Here is an 18,494-nt window from a genome sequence, read left to right on the forward strand (position 1 = left end):
GAAGTATTTCATGAGCTGAATGGTGGCACCGTTTCGTTGGAACCACATATTGGCTACATCAATATCATCCAATTTCGGCAAAAAATACTGTTTTATCATGCCGCGATATCGAGCAAAAGTAACAGTCACTGCTTGATCAATCTCATTTTCAATGAAGTATGGTTCAACTATCCTCAAAGTGCACAGTGATACCTTGTGAATCCATTTGTTTCTTGACAATCACATATGAGTCCTCTGAATCCCAAACGTGGAAATTTGGTGGCGGTTGGGATGTTTTTTGTTAATTGATTTTGTAAGCATGGAGTCGCAGATCTTTAGTAGGTAGGCGCTGTAGAGGGCTTCTTGAAATTTGCAATTCTTTTCCACGATGCCGAATTGAGTTTCCTGGATTGTCTCATGCACTGGTTGGAGATTGACATTTGAAAGACTTGTTTTTGGACGACCAGCGTAATTGGCATCTTTAGGGTATATTGTCACCCAGGAATTAATATCTCGACAGTTGACGAAGTTTAAACACCATTGAGCATATTTTGTATGAAATTTTCGAGCTTCCATTATTTTTGAAATATCCAATAATGGAGGCATTTTGTTTCACTAACCTAAAGCTGTCGATTTGTTTTTTTAGCGTTGTCAATACTTTACTGCATAAATTGCGTAAAATATTGAATAAAATTAAATCATTACACGGCTGAAGTAATACAAATAGGTTTTTGTTGGCTGAGTTTTGATTTTGAAATTTCCACTAAAAACGGAACGTGATCTTCAACAATTCGTGGCTAGGATCCCCGAACAGCTGATAACTAACTTGTTCCCGTATCATAGTTTTTTTAAGTGTACTATCATGAGTAGTATCCAGCTGATAAATTTCACAAAATTCTCAAAATTGCATGATGTGAGTTCAAAATCTAAAAAATTTATGGTTCCACTTCGAGACATCTGTGTAAGGAATTTTTTCTTCAGAACAGCAGTGTAAACAAACATACAAATATATTACTAACCTGAAACACATTTCTACTTGTACAATCGGTGAAATCCTTAACTAGGAATGATAATCCGTCGTAATAATATATAATAATATTCGGCAATCGGGATATCCGGATCTCAGTTAGCGAAATGTAGAAAATATAAAATAAGTTTGAAGAGATTCCGAAACTGGCTTTATTTTCACAATTTATCATTTAGCTTTATTCACTTCGCGAATTAGTTATATATTTCGGTAAATGAATCTTACATATGCATAGGTTTAAACTTAAATACATCACTGTCCTTAAATTGATAACTTATTGGGTTTGTTAAATAATGAAACAAAATAAAGCGAAAGATCATTCGAAAACTATGTAAAAATACAAAAAAATGCTTATAACCGTAACTAAGTTACTATTAATTTGAAGAACTGAACCTGAAAAGGTCATCAATAATTCTCTATTTTGTTTTATCTGCTTTTCTAATGATTTTATATTTGTCGACTATCAAGATATTACTATCAAGGATATTTGACGAAAGTTGATATACTCCTTAAAACAATTCAGCAACATTTTCTAAATAACTAGTTGGATATTTTTGCTTCCTTCATAGATGTCAGAATAAAAAAACATAATAATGCTGTGACATGGAAAAAATTTTCTACGACTCCTTTTTTCCGTATTATTGGCATTTAAAGCTGCGAAATCAGAATTTATATTCAAATATATTTTCCAAATTATACAATACCAAGGGCAACTCATGGTTTACAATCCATAACTTTTACAGGAACAACCTGTACAATCTAAAGATAGCAAAAATGGATTTTTCAGTCGATTTTTTATCGAAAAGTTTCCCTTTGTTTAACTCGATAAAATGTATGGTTTAGGAGATATGTAGATTTTTAGATCGTTGTACATGCCAAGGAAACCGTTCGCTATAAGATGTAATTCAGCTTTCACAGTCCATTTATCCGACTAATGTTCTTTACAAATAGCTTAGATAATTTAAGTCACCTATGATTCTTCTAATACTGCTAACTATGCTCTTAATTTCGTATACCCATAAACCATGGTAAACGCAGCATCTTAAACCGTGTAACAATTCCTCTTGTTTTAATATTCCTCTATTTAACTCTACTTATATTTCGTGATTTTTGATTATGTATATGTCACTTTTTCATTTCTTCTTCATTTTTAGTATTCCGATGGAATGTTGGACTATAGTTGATCCAAGTCTATACTGAATTATACCTGGTATTGATTCATTTTCTTATAATTTTTTGAATATTATTTCTGTTTACCCTAACGTTTCTTTATAAGTTTTCATTTGATCGTACTGGATTCTTCATTCTTCTTTACAATGGATTATGTTGCTTCTTCTCTTTTGCTCCATTCAGTTTATTTTGGTACTGACATTATATTAAATTCCTAACATCCTGAATATATTTTGGTATATTCATTCAAACCTGTTTTGCAACATGCTGAAAACATAATAAAATATGATAATTGAAGCTTCTTCATAGCCCATTGACAAGATCACTTTTATAACTTCATTTCTATGGTGAGATACATCTTATCGTGTTATAAAAATTATCAATGTCTGCTAGCGTGATTAAAAAAAAATACTATGAACAACTAAATATTCTCGTAGTATATGTCATGTCATGATTGCGTGATTCGGAAGCACAGGTGCTCTATTTAGAAATAATGACGATTTGATTTCTACGTTTTTGATTTTTTCAATCATTTCGTGGCTCTTTGTATAATGTAAATCTTGTGCTTGTAAAACTGCAATTATCTTAGCAGTTTTTTATCTCTTGTAGAAGTGATTCAGAACAATATAAAGTGCTGTTTGAAGCGGCTCGTTCGATATTCTTTAAAACGTTGAAGCACAAAAGTTTTCTATCTGGATTTACATTTTCAATAGAAATTTCACACCTTTAGTCGGTTAATGACAATCATTTTTCATTTGTTCCGCGTATATTTTTGAACACAAGTCAAGAATGAACTGTTGAATTTTACAATATTGATAGTTCCACAAATTCCATTAACCATAATTGTTTCGAGGGATTCAAATCATAACTTAAAACACCGTTATGTTTATATTCATTAAGTAGTTTTGACTAAATTTTGTCGGCTGAATCAGATAATTCACAGAATATTTAGATTGAATTGTTACATTCACAATACTGACTATATTAATTCATATGACATTCTCATCACGACAAATTGAACGACATATTTGAAACAGCGTAACACTGCAATGTTGCTTTATACACACCCACAGTCGACCAAACTCCTACAGAAAATGATGAATGAAGAAAAAAACCCTTATGTTCTTTGTTGTTCATTCTCATTCCTATTTTCAACGGTTTAATAAAGTGTCTGGTAATCCTCTCTGTTTTTCTAGGGCAAGTGCCATGAAATGTTTTCTTTTTCTTGATCTTCTTATTGTTTGTGCATCTAGAAGTACCTTATTCTTAGCCAACGGTAGAACAATTTACTACAGTTCTCCCTACTCGAAATACAGCAGCCGGAAGTCCCTTAATAGGTGATCACTCATATTCTTGATGTCTACACAAAACCCCTTATTTTATAAAAAAATTTCTCATGGTCAAGTTAATTTTTTGTTTTCTAATGCGGAGTCGCAGCTAGCCAGCATAAACAAAAATTTAATTGAAGAAAATTAATTAAAAATAGTATTATGTACTGTAATACTGATACTGATATAATAGGTTCATAATTATTTTACTGTTTTTATGTTATTTGTGGAAAATCATTACTCAAGATTTTCTCAATTCATTCAAATGTGTTTTTATCTATCCTTTGGTTTGTTTTTAAAATAACTGATCTCCACTTGCTTATAAAAATGTAGAATAAGCAATAAGTGCTTTGAAGACAACAACGAGCTACGTGTGCGCGTCATTGAGAGGTGAGGCTGTAAAATTCTATGAAGAAGGAATTTCAAAACTTTGCCTCGCTATGAAGAATGCCTTAATTTATTTGGCAACTTTGTGGAAAAATATGTTTTAAGTTGCTGTTACAGATGTAGATATATTTTTCGTTGTACTTCGTATTCAAAATGGTAATTGTCTAGCACAAATTGTAATGGAATATATAGAAAAAAAATTATTGCAAAACATGAAATTCAGTCTATTATTTTTGATCATAGTTCACAGCTAGGTATTGATGATTGAACCAATCCAGCATGTTTTGGAAATCTAATTCGGCTTTCATCTTTAACGTGTTCCAGCAGGTGTCTTTATAAAACACCACAGTGTCATTCGTAAAGCTGAAGAGTTCTCCTTGGCTATCCAGGTTGAGTCTGTAATTCAAATATATTATAAACAATATTGGCCCCATGGAACGCCACAAGTAACGATATTTTTATTGCCGACTTTTCCATTTGTACAAACAGACTGTTTTCTATTATTCAAATAGCCTTTGAATAGTTTCCAGGTAGTTTCCCTCACCACTGCGTCCACTAATGTATCCAGTAATAAAGAATATTTCACGGTATCAAATGCCTTTAACAGATCAAGGAATATGCACAGAGAGGGCTTTAGTCTATGAACTATCGATTCTACGAACAATTGGAATTAGATTCGTTATATTAGAACGCTTTCAGATTTGAAAGTGTTGATCAACTTTGTAAATATTATTCTCTTTAAATATGGAGCCATGATTTTTTTAGAAAAGCACATAAGCTGATTTTCATTCATTCAATCAAATTCTCTAAATTTATTGATGTTAAAATATTTCTCTCCAACCCACATAGTACCTATCACTTCCAAATAAGATTTCCTAAATAGTCTAATCCTCATTACGATGCGAGATACCTATTCTAAAATATGAGCTCAATATTGTTGGTTGTTTCATGACAAATCGATCCCTTTTGGTATTTCTACGGCTACAGGTGTTCAAAGTCAACTGTTATAAATTTTCTCAGGGTTTCGATTATCCAATAAATATCCCAATTATTGCATACATATAACAGCAAGCTGTGCATTATACAGGTTATGAAGGTAGAACCGGTTTCTCACCAAGGGTAGCGCATAAGAAGTTTCGACTGCTTCGACGTAATGATTGAAAATAGTGAATTATTTAACAAGCCTTAATTTAGATAATAACCCATGCAGATCAAGTAATTCATCATGTGAGTCATAATTATTACGGGAAGTTAGATACTTTGCTTCATTTGCGGCTATAACAATAATTATTAAGATACTGCAATAGAGAAAGAATTTAGTTCACAAATTCTGATAGCGCTGTTAGCGCTTTCGTAATCCCTTTCATTAAAGCAATTTTGAATAAATTGATCGATTGTATGATATTTGAATTTGAATATGTTAAATAAACCACTGTATTATTATACCTATATTCTCCCATTTTCCAGGCGGAAGCATTCGCTGTTCTTATATACGTAACTACCCCAATGCAAAGATATTCATCCTATCAGATAGCAACACAAGCCCCACAAGCATATGACTGTTATAAAATTGATTCAAAGCTAGTGTGAGACTGCATCAAATCTTTGAATTCAATTGGAGATAGTAATAAAATTATTCTTATGTAGGTACCTGACCACACCGGAGTACACGGCAATGAACAATGGAACAAAACTCCAGGTCTGAAACAATCGAAGAGATTTCTTTCTTAAGCTACTAACAATAACAACAAATTCACGACCTAGCTCATCTAATATTTATATTACTTTCCATACTATATAGTTTTTGATCATGTTGGATGTTATTGTTTTATAAAAATTGTAACGATTTTTAGGACGCTTCACAAATTGATGAAATTTAGATTACTTACAAAGTATAGCGTAGAAAAACATTTACTTTTAGATACGCAGGTTATGTATTCTGAGTAAATACTCAACCAATAAATTTTTCAATTTTGTAAAAATCCCTTCTAGAAACGTTTTTCTAGGGTAAGTAAGTAAGTGTCAACCCGAATTTCGCTTTTAGCATCAAAGTAGTATATTTTATATTTTCATTTCTATTTATTTTTCAATATTCTCTTCATCTTACTATTGTGTAATTATCTGAGAACATGCTTCTAAAAGTGACTGAAAAACTAGTAAATCAACATCATCAGTAATATTCAATATTGTTTTTGTTTACTTGAGCGGGAAGTTAGCGATAAATCTGCGACAATTAACAGGCTCTAGGGATGTTGAGTGTTTATATCGTGAACTATTATTTCAAATTTTTTCACAAAGCTCAGAATGTGGAATGGCTTTAGCTACCAAAGATCTTAATTTTCAAATCCATACGCTCCAAGGTAAAATATTCTGGAGCTTCATAATCTCTAGCACTCGGATAGAATGTGGATAGGGGCTTGGTCCCGTACGTATCAGAATCTGCACGTAGAGGACTCTGTCGAATTTAGTAAACGTCTTTAGGTGTCAATTGAGGTGGCAATGTCTGAACAAGACAAGACTCTTGTTAATATTAGTAGGCTGGTCTTACTTAGGTTAATACATTCAATAGATCTTCTTTGGTTATGAATTTCCATGATTATCTTTGCAGGGGTTGAGCCCCAAAGGTTATTTCAGTAATTGATTTTTCTCCTAACTATCTCTTTTTTACTTCTTTTTTCGATTGTCCCAAAGGCCATTCCACAGAAGGGCTCAGGTCCTACGAAGTACTTATCGGTTCCTTCTTTAGTAAGTTTTTCTGCTATTTCCTTCCCTTCCAGTTTGTCCCGAACCCATTGGACGGTAACTTTTGTCTTTTTTACTAGATCATTAAATTTGTCCAGGCATTTCGAAACATTTGGATCTTAATACAGTTTAAAGCTCTGATGGCTGCTTGTCTATTTCCTGTTTCATACTTTCAAAGTTTTTTGAAAATATCAACTATACTGGAATAAAGAAGTAATATAACAACAAAGAACACAGAAAGAACACAATTCTCACAACTCAAAATACAAGTCAAGAAAAATAACTCTAAGGGAATGAGTACTTCATACAAGAATAGTTTTTTATTAACATAGTTAGCATAAAAAAAATCGTTCCCTCGGGTAAGGTGAATGCTGAGATACATTTTAGTGATGTGATGTGTAGTGTGAAGTAACTCTCCGTGGATCATTCTTTTTCCAAGTAATTAATTTTGGCTTTTTCTCTGGAATATAGTGGCGTATGCTATTTGTTTCTGGACATAATCGGGATCAGATTCCTGATATAAAATAAAAATATGTATGCATTATGGAGAACAAACACCGTAGAACATAAATCTCCCTCATACTCCAACAGACAGTTTACTTCAGCCCGCGTCATCAGACGTAACCCTGCGTTTCAACTTTCACTTTTAATAACTGTTAAGCGAGTTGTTCCATAGAATTGATTCCGCGTGCTCTTTGTTTTTATGCGGTTCCAGATCTTTTTCAATTCGCCTACATCAATCTGCGATATATGCATCAATGCATTACGTACAGTATATTAACTATAACCCGTAGAATTTCAAAGCATCAATAACTTTTCTCAACTATATTTATTAAACAAAGGAAAACTGGGAGTAAATTAGATTTTTTCCATTGAATTTATCGTCTTGAAGCAGATTGTTATGGGCAGTGAACGAACAAGCAATAATTACGTCATTTATTATTCAACTGAATGAATACATTCATAATTCGTTGATGAATTGCCCGACAAAAGATTATTTTGGGTTGAGATGAAATAAGCAAGTTATAATAGGATTTGTTCATAACACAACTTCCACCAACTACACAATTAAATTGTTCAACAGAGTAAATTTTAGGAGAAAACTTTTAAAATCATTCTCGGTATCAATTGAGAATTGAAAAGAAATGAGATTGTTCAAATTAGAATTCAATTTGAATATTCATTTATTTCTACTGAACGTCGATTTGAGACACAATTTAAAAGTTGTTTTCTATTATAAAAGCAGAATGATGTGATGAAAAACGTAGTTAACAAAGAGATTCATTATTATCGTATACTTTTAGTGTTTATATCTTTTCAAAATTCAATTTATCATTTTATTTGGTTAACGTCTGAATACAAAGTAGTCGTAGCATATTAACAACTTTTTGTAGCCTCCTGCTGGTTACGAATTATTACATTTGCGATACCTATATTAGATGAATGATACCGAAATTATGATCACAAGCAGAAGGGTGAACGTAAACGTTTGCTAAGATTAATATTTCACAAAACGGGGAGGTACTAGAATCAGTTATCTGTTACGTTATGGAAATATATTTTTGTCTCCTTTATTTTGAACATGGATTGAAAATCGAGCTGAATTCGTTTATCTCGGAAAGTAACCAGTATCTTGGAATCAATTTCCATCAATCGTCAATTTATATCTTTTGGATACGAACATGAATTTCAATTAATATTTTTCCATATAATAATATGAATTATTAAGACATTAAATATCATGTACAAGAAATCATTTTTGTAGCTATTTGCTTAAGTGGATAGACGTATTACCTCACGAGAGTTACATTTAGAAAACTTCAGACGACTTTAAAAATTAAAACGTAAAAAGATAATATTTCATAAATACTTAATCAGTATTTATTAATATGAATTCTTATGAATACCATTTCAAGGAATTTTGTTAATTCTTTCATTTAATGAATTTTGTTAATTCAATCGTTGAAATTGATTGGTCAACATTTCTAAAATGGTAACTTCTTTTTTATGAATAAACTTTTTCAAAACTAAAATTTCGAAAGTGAAATTTATAAGGCGAGAATTTTTTTTTTTGGAAAAATAATATCAATAATCAATACGTGAGAATTTTCCTCAACTTTCCACCTTTCTATGGGATTCTTGTAATAATTTGTCCTGATTTCAAATATTTTTTCTATGAAAATCAGTATAATGTAACATGTAAAACCTGTCTTTATCAAAATATGTGAGAATCTCGATATTATCGTTAGTTGAATATTTGGAAATACACTATTTTCAGTTTTAAATTAAAAATCTTCCCAATAGACGCTTTGGGCTACGAGAAATTCGATTAATTCATTAATACCTTCATAGATATTCTTAAAATTATTCTATTAACAATTAAATGCTATATTTCGTCTCTGGAATGTTGTGAGCAGTATAACAAATATCGATTACATAGAAAGTGTAGAGTTAAAATCTATCATTTTCCTGATGTCACCAGTTACGATGATAGACAACTTGAATTAAAAGATTGACAACTAGATATATCAAACAAACTTTTCTGTACTTCATTCAAGTTTTTCATTGTTATCTTTCCTGAACGTTATAGGCATTCAGCGTTCTAGATTTAAAAAATAGCGTATTTTATCAATGTATACACTCTTTCAAATTTAATCTGTGGCAAATTTTGAATTAATGATACTTATATCAATCCAATGTCCAATTTAATTTTAAAGTAAGCGAATTGGGGTTTTTATTATTTCAGAATACAGGGTGTTTCTAAATTTATGCGACAAAGTTCGGGAGGTGATTGATTGAATAAAATTAAGATAGGTCTTTCCTATAACAGCCCACCCCTTTCCGACATATCACCTAAAAGGTGGTGACTAAAATTGAGAGCTGACGAGAAAAAAACATTTTTAAGTTTCTAGCTCTACTGAAATTTTAGAAAAGAAAATAAAAATTCAATTGTAGTCACCACCTCTTAAAGGTGATATCTCGGAAAGGGATGGGCTAATGAAATATTTCTTATAGGAAAGACCCATCTCAATTTGAAATGAGCAATCACCTCCTGAATTTTGTCGCATGAATTTTGAAACAGCTTGTATGTATATTTGTAATTGTTGTTAAAGCCACCAAACAACATAACAACAGTTCGAAGACTACCTGAGTATCAGGTATCATTCGCTAACTTGTTTCTCTCTCAGCGTTCAAACATCGTTACCGTATTTTGCTGTTAAAGAAATTAAACAGGAAAAGGAAGTCACAAATCTTACCGATTCAGGAGTATAACATACCATGTTAATCGAAGTACTAACAATAGTAAAACAAATGCAAACTTTTCTACGGCTGAACATACCGCCGAATTCTTTCTCTTAATCTGCGATATTGTCGTCTAGTCTGGTTCCACAATTCAAGTAATTACTACAGACTTCGCTAAATAGAGTCGAATACTGAACAAACTTGACAGAAAAATGAATTAAATAATCTAAAATAAAATTCTCTACCCGGTAACACGGGACTGACCTTTAGATACCAATTCAATTTGTATACTGGAACCCAAATCTAGAAACGGTAACTATCAGTTGATTTGGACACTTTTAATCGCTAACAATCGTAAGAATTATTTAACCAATATGAAGTAGTGTTTTCTAAATAACTTATTTCAGATGCCTATTACAAAAAAATCTAGAGGCGCCAAGTCCAAATTAAAAGGTGTCTAATAAAGAAGTTTTTACTAATTTATTGGGTCAGTTAATGATCGACTAAGCTGGAATTTTTGAAACCGTTGGTGACAGAAAATGCACTAAGACCTACTTAACTTAAGACTTAACTTGACTTACCTGTTTTATACAAAATTTTACCACCAATATACCACCTTCTCCCGCGAAAAATAATTTCAGCGGGAATCTTCACATTTATTCTACCAAACTATAGAATGGGCTCTAATTTTTTTCTCTCACATTACATTCCAAATGTAAGCTCAAAAAGGGACAAAGGGGCTATTCCTTACAGCCCCCTCTATAGTTTAGAACTTCAGATTCCAGCCAAGAGGTTTTCCTGCTGGAATTATTTTTCGTGAAGGAAGGTTTATTGGTGGAAAAATTTAGTATAAAATAGATTAGTCAAGTTAATAGATTTAAGTTCACCTTCAGTCTCTAAAGACGGTAACTTGTTTATCGAAACGCGCATCAGAAAGTGTAATGGTGAGTGTTGGTGTAGTGGTAGTGTGAATAGTGTGTTCAATCCAGTTAATGATCAACACTCAATCAAATGTTTCTGTTAATCAAAATAACTGTAACTGTCAATTAGGGTGAGATATTTTAAAGCCAAACTAATTACCTCTTACAGGCATTTGCTTCCAAAAGTGATGAAAGATCTCATAAATTGAGTTTTTTTTTTTCATTTTGTATAACAATCCTCATTTTTACGGATTAAATATCGGTTTAGAATAGTATATAGTGAATAGAGATGTATGTAGATAAATGTCAACAGATGAACAATAAAAAAATATTCTATTCTTAAACAAACTGGGGAAGTAGCAAGATTCTTTCGTAATAACTATTGGAGATTTGATTTGAATTCAAATTGTGATTAGTTCATATTATGACACGTATTAGCAACACCACTGCCTCCATTCAAAGTTTTCGAGTTCGTTGAGTATATATTTTTAACATTTTGGTGAATGTAATTGCTCTAGTTTGCACAACATATAGCTGTCTATTCTATGATATTTATTAATATACAGTTATTAGCCGATCCTACAAATATGTCAATAGTATCAATTTTCTAAAAACAAATAAAGATGATTTGAGTAACTAATAAATGAATAATATAATGGTGTATATTGAAGATAGGTCTGTTTATAAACAATCTCGAAAATGTTTGAAAGAGAGTTTGGATAGAAAATTTACTAAGTCATATATGTTGAACTGAATTGAACAGCAGATTTGCGGTAAATCAAATCAGATAAAAATATATTACAGTTAAATCTAAAATTTAACATGATGCGTTTTTGTGACTGTTTATATTAAAGTTTATATTAAACGTAGAACTAGAAATTATATTTCTAAAGTATTTTGCGCATTTGACTATAATAATTGTATAAAGTCTTTTAATTGAGATTTTTTCACTTTAAGTGATATTTCACGTGATTACAAATATCTATCTATAATTCTTAATCAACTAACGTATTTAATTCTCTATTCAATACAATACTCTTGTTCGTGACTTATTTAAAAATTGACACCCTGTAGGAAAAAACATTTTCTCTATCTTGAACAAAAAGGAAAATAATGATATTTTTTTCTATATTGAATAAAAAAATACGTATGAAATGATTGATTCCAGGAAATTACTGTATATCTAAAAATTGAGGAACATTGAACAAGAAGATACGAGGAATGATCATGAGAAAAATATACTCTAATCATCTATTATACTCTCCAAAAATTGCAGCTATCAGTGTGTTAAATTTTCAATAAAGAGCCGATAAAAAATTCTTGACAAAAAATGTATGAATACGTTTACAAAAATTCCATCGATGTTAATCATCACAATAAAGGGAGAAAATTACACTGATTATAATTAAGTTTAGGATGATGTTTACTCTCATTTCAATATTTGTTGTATCTTGTGACTTCAAACGCTACTCATGTACGGTTTTTTGTATCTCAAATTTCACCACCAGCCTTTGAAAAAACGGAGCTTTCTATTGATCTTTACGCTGGTTACACTCAGCGTTTCAGCTTTGATCAATTAGGATTCGGTGGTAAAGAAGCCATTCCACATATAGTTGAAATATTGAAAAATAATTTCTGAAGATAATACGTGATATGTACTATTAAATGTCAAAATTACCTACCGTATATTTCATTCCTTTCAACCGAAAGTTTTCTAAGACGATTATATATTGTCAGTGACTAACGGTTACTTTGAAAAAATAAATTCCTTGTGTAAAAATAATTACACTTGTGATAATGAATAAATGACACTAAATTTGATTACATTATATTTCATTATAATATAACAGAAGGGAGGGTTTACTGTTTTCGACCAAAGTTAAAATGGAATTTCATTAAAATGTACTTGTATGTTGGTGCCTCTGGCAGGCGTTGTAGGAAAGAGCATTTAGAGCTCGGGACTGATATTTTGAACTGTTTGAAAGCAGTGGGAGGTTGATAACAATTTCTTTATAAATTTGGAAATGGCTCTACAAATGTAACTACTACGCCAAATAATGTATTTACGAAATAGGGTTAATATCTGACCATATTACCATAAATTAGTTCGATTCTGGATAGATATTCATTGCAGCCTCTTCATTCCATTTCTCTCTTCAGTTAGGTTTCAAATATAGTCTGGTCCTTCCTACACTGGTCCTTCAGATGAGAAAAATGTCCTTTTTAATATTCTTTACAGTGATCCCCATAATTCTATTTTTAATGAAAAAAAAATGACATTCTCCTAATGTTTTTGAGAAATACATAGACAACTTGGTGCACTATAAACTAAAGTATTCTCTTTAGTAAATAAATGAATGCATTCAATGATTTCCAGAATCAGTATTAGTATTTCAAGTAAACAGGGAATTACGGATGTGAAAATTTTAATAAAATTGACTTTATTTGTGACGTATCTAAAAGGCACGCACGCACAAAAGGCGCCACTATTAAAGTGCTTCTTATAAAGTTTATTCATGACTGTTGTGTAATGTACCCATTATACATCTGCTTGCTCGACCTTAATAATACCCATCAATTAAGTGATAAATGAATCATTAAGCGTTCGTGGCAGTAAACTTCGCTTCGTGAGAAATAACATTATACACTTGTGAATAATATATTTTACTACTACTTAAAATCGGCTTAATCTTTTTTTTTTGTCGATAGCTAGTTGCCTATATGTGTTTTAGGAAATACAGAAATTTATCGGTTTTAATACATAATCAAATTGCCGATATTTGCTGTATAGTTTTTTTTTTATTTTTTATTTGTATGCGAAGTCCAGATCCAAAAGATTTCGTTTTCGCTACGGGGACGATATTTTGTTTTTGGCGTATGATAACATAAGAGATCAGTGATAATAAAATTGGCTATCCAAAAAGCTGAAACTGCATTGAAAGAAAATAATTATACTGAAAAAATTATAAACATATTCAAGAAAAGGGTAAACAGATACTACAATCAATTGAGAAACATAACAGAAACGAAACATAAAAACAAAACATTTCTCCTCACCATATCTACAAGGAATTTTCCAACAACTATCTAATTATTTCTATAAATATGATATTAGTATAAGTCATAAAGGACATAATACACTATCCAAATATTTTATTGAACTAAAATCTATAATATCAAAAATCAAATGTAATATTATATATCAAGTGCCTTGTACTAATTCTGACGTTGTCTACATAGGGCAAACAATATTTAGAAAATAGACTAACCTAACTAATACGATAAAAAAATATAACTGCATTAACGAACCACGAAATATCAAAAAAACTTTAATTCAATCATAAATATTCTTGAAACAAAAACTAATACACGAAAAAGAGAATTTTTAGAAATGGTTCACATTCATCAAAACGATAAAGCTATCGATAAAAAAGAACTGAATAATTTTACTAAAATTTATAGTTCTATTTGTAAATTCTAAGACAACTACAAATAATCTTATAGATGCTACATATTTTTGAGATGAAAAACTAAGGAAAAAATGAATTTCTATTTTGATTTTCTTTTTGTTTTGATCTATAGATTAATATAAATTAGCAAATTGTCAGTGTCGATATAATATTTTAATAAATACTGGAAGTAGTCGAAATGTCGAAAGTTTTATCTATCTTTCAAAAATTATTGAAAAAAAAACTAATGTTGTAACAGAAGGGCCTCAATAGTCGGAGAGCCGGCTGTATAAGAAAATATTAATTTTTGATGAGTTGAATATGTCAAGGGTAGACAAGCCCTATTTATTCGCTACCCTGGTTCGATCCTCATTGAAAATATATTTTTTTTAATTTATCTTTATCTATAAATACATGGATTTGTTTACGATTTTCTTAAACTAGAACCTCTCAAAAGGCTGAAAAAAATTTGTAGACACCTTTTATTTACCTGGACCTGACTGTCGACTTAGTTTGAAGAATTAAAGAGCCTTATACATTTCATTTCTATGCATGTTTTAGTATTTGCATATCTTTTTCAAATACATTGATATTTTTTTTCAATTAATTCTTTGACTCTAACATTACTTAAAAAATTAGTCGACACCTTTTATTTACCCACACCCAACTGTCGACTTAGTTTAAAAAATCAATGTACTGTAACTCATACGTTCCATGTATATTTTTAATTATCTACATATCTTTTCCAAATTCATTGATATGTTTTCTAAATTAATTCTAGCATTACTACAACTACATTTTTTTGCAAATTTTTTTGATATTTCACATTATTCATTAAAATATTGCAAGGTTTGACTTTACCTTTCTTAAAGAAACTACAGGTATAGTAACAACCAGTATACGTGTGAAACCCGGGCAATGCGTTAGACATTTTTTCATCTAAAAAGTTCGCTAATTTGGTACAATTGATACACAAACGTAGTAATTTAAATTTGTATTGTCACTTACAGAATACGAATAGCATTTAATCCTGTCAGTAAGAAAAATTGTTTTTTTATCTACAATGGATGATAAGTTTAAATTTTCCCAATATTGACGTAAACATTCTATAAAAGCTCCTTTAAATGTTTTATTCCTTAAAGCTTTATAAAAATAAGTTGTTCGAATTTGAGATAGCCCAACAATTGTATATAGAATATCTGTTTAATTTCTGTTCATTGTTCATTCTTTGGATGTCTTTGATTTAAGGAATGACATACCGGTTAAAAATGAGATGAATTTCAGCAGTTGTACTGTTACAAATTTTTTTTAATATAAATTCAGCCCTAGTTCATGTAACATATAAAATCCATCAATTATTTCTGTATCTACACATAATGGATATTTGGTGGAATCATCTGCTTTATTTTTTTGTTTTGTTTTATTCATTTCACCTGTGCACTGAATCCAAGTTGGATGTGGGTGAATAAAAGGTGTCGACCAATTTTTGTTTGTAATGTTAGAGTTAAAGAATTAAATGAAAAAAAATTATCAATGTATTTGAAAAAGATATGTAGATAATTAAATAATTAAACATACATGGAAATGAAATGTATGAGCATAGGCTCTTTAATTCTTGAAACTCGACAGGCAGGTCCGGGCAAATAAAAGGTGTCGACCAATTTTTTGATTTGAGAGATTCTAGTTTCAGAAAATCCTGAACAAATCCATGTATTCTATAGACTAAGATAAATTAAAAAAAGTATTTTCAATTGTGGTTGACTCAGGGTAGCGAATAAATAGAACTTGTCGACTCTTGACATTTCTATTCTACTCATCAAAAACTTTCGTTTGACATGAATTTACTTGATGTATTATATCATAAATTACAATTACACCTAAAATAAAACCCTCAAGTGACGTCATAATTTTGCATGCCTGCAAAATAAAGCAACTTCAGGAATGTAGACCTCTAGACCAAAGGCTTTATTGTTCATGCCCCAAAAATGATTCATGTATATGATCCATAGGACTTTCATAGACCCGGCTCTCGGACTATAAAATCAAGTCGATTTAAAAACATGAATCCTTATAATTGGTAGTTCATCTAAAACAATTCGGATGTTCTTTTATTTGGATAATTGTTACGTTACAATAGCCAACTTTCCTTTTATCAAAAATAGTTTTGTTTACGCTAGACCTGCCTATCAGGAAAAATTATCTTTTGGTAGGTAATCTGTTGTTGGATTTGCAAAATAGGTATAATGTATAGGTTTATAGGGCGTATTTTGAATAAGTTATTAGTATGTTATACGAGTATATTACAAGGTTTAATTTTTTCAATGTTATTTAGATATATCAAGTGAAAAAATAAAAATTAACTATCACCACTTTATAGAAAAGATAAAATTTTAGGTTAGAAATACCTGCCATATGTCGAATACAACAATATTCCGATAACTTCATATTTAAACCTAAGATTTATAAGATAGAAGTTCAAGATGTAGATAGTTCCTTTATTGTTATTTTAACAGGTAAAGGTGTTTTTGGAGCTTCCGTAACTCCTTGTATGCGAATTAATGATGGTTGATGTTCGTGTGGTTAATATTAATACATTTCTATTTTTTTATGGATACACATTATGCTTCTTGATATTATTATTTCACTCACCAGTACTCTTATATCGCATACGTCCTTGAGATATTATTACAATCCTGAAAATATTGTTTCGAACCATCTCCGCCGATATATTACGATCTCGTTGTTCCGCTATACTGAAAAGGTTAGTTTTTCACCACCCAGAGGCAAAGGGTTAATGTAAACGCCCAGTTAAGTGGAAAATATCGCCTGACGATCCGTTCTTGTGATCATCTCTCCATATGAGAGCCTGTCACGATTATTAGATATCGATTTATGTAAATCCTTATAATCCTTATGTTTAGGTAGTTACTAGTTACAGGTTTTATATTCAGTGACATAGAAACCTCAACACCCAGTAAATATTATTTAATTCCACAAATATTTTATCTACAACTATAAATACAAAATTACAATTCACCGTTTAATTACTAGACAAAATGACCCATTACTTATTTGAGCACATAGGTTTGGAACGTTACCCTATAAAAATTATGCCTAATTCGCGTAGAAATTTTCCAAAAAGGTCGAATCAATGATCTTTGTGAAGCTACGTCCTTGTTTCAATAATTTGATAAAGAGAATTGTGAAAACTTTATCATACATCTCATCAAGAAGTTTGAATAGAAGAGTCAGAACAGAACAATATGGTAGGTTATTAGCAACAAGAGATCTTTTTGATGTTTTCTTGGGTGGACCTCGATCTATCCCATTGTATGTAGATGTTCATGGACTACATTTAACCGATATTGAAACTTTATCGAAATTTTGACCACATCTAATTATAATTTATCTTCTATTGTAGAGATTTTCGGATTTGCTTATAATGAACATATTATTATGTGGGTCATAAGTGCTAGAAGATTAAGCGTCCTCCTCAAATAAAAATGCTCCTAGATATGAGATAGAGTTAGCATGGAATGAGATACTCCAAAGGATGTCATTTGATTATGAGTGTACCTAGTTGCATTAAGTCGTGGAGCTACATTCCATTATCAACATAAACTCCCTGATATGTCTGTGATATATTACCGGAATATAATAATTTTTAGTTGATTGTCTGGTTTCTATGTCACTAAATGTACTAAATGTTGATTGAGAAAACTCACAAATTTTTATATTTTCACTGTGTAAAGTATAGAATGTTTTGTTGTTATATTAATTTCAATTTAAAAGTAAATATCGATTTGAGAAGAGCTCCTTCGATTAACTTCAAGCATTTTATAGTATATCAAATGTCAAAAACAGGCGAGAAAGTAAACCAATCGACGAAAGATTGGTGGAGATTGGTGATCTCATACTGTTCGAGTATTTTCGAATTAATCATGTCTCGTGTCTTATATATTTACTATATAGCCGTGTAGGTTTTTTTGTTTCAGATATGTAAAATAATCGATAATAATGGGGTTAAGTTAGTGAGAAAATTATATTCATTCAACTAATGTTAGTCACAAATAAACATCAGAGGGAGAAGTTTATATTTTGAGATTAATTTTAATTTGAAGCTGCCTCAGGGGATATTTAATATTGATATTACATGAATACCTTTAACATCTCGTTGGTAAATGGAATTAATTTCCAATTATTTGAATTTTGAATTTATGCTGGAATAGATTTCTCTAAACACGAAGGC

General features: G+C 30.7%; 1 protein-coding gene across 1 annotated transcript in view; it reads left to right on the forward strand.

Annotated features, from left to right (window-relative positions):
• Nucleotides 1–18,494, forward strand: part of LOC130898227 (dopamine receptor 2-like) — a 392,084-nt gene that overhangs the window by 16,231 nt on the left and 357,359 nt on the right. The window lies entirely within an intron of this gene.

Source organism: Diorhabda carinulata, chromosome 9, assembly GCF_026250575.1.
Source record: "Diorhabda carinulata isolate Delta chromosome 9, icDioCari1.1, whole genome shotgun sequence".
NCBI lineage: Eukaryota > Metazoa > Arthropoda > Insecta > Coleoptera > Chrysomelidae > Diorhabda > Diorhabda carinulata.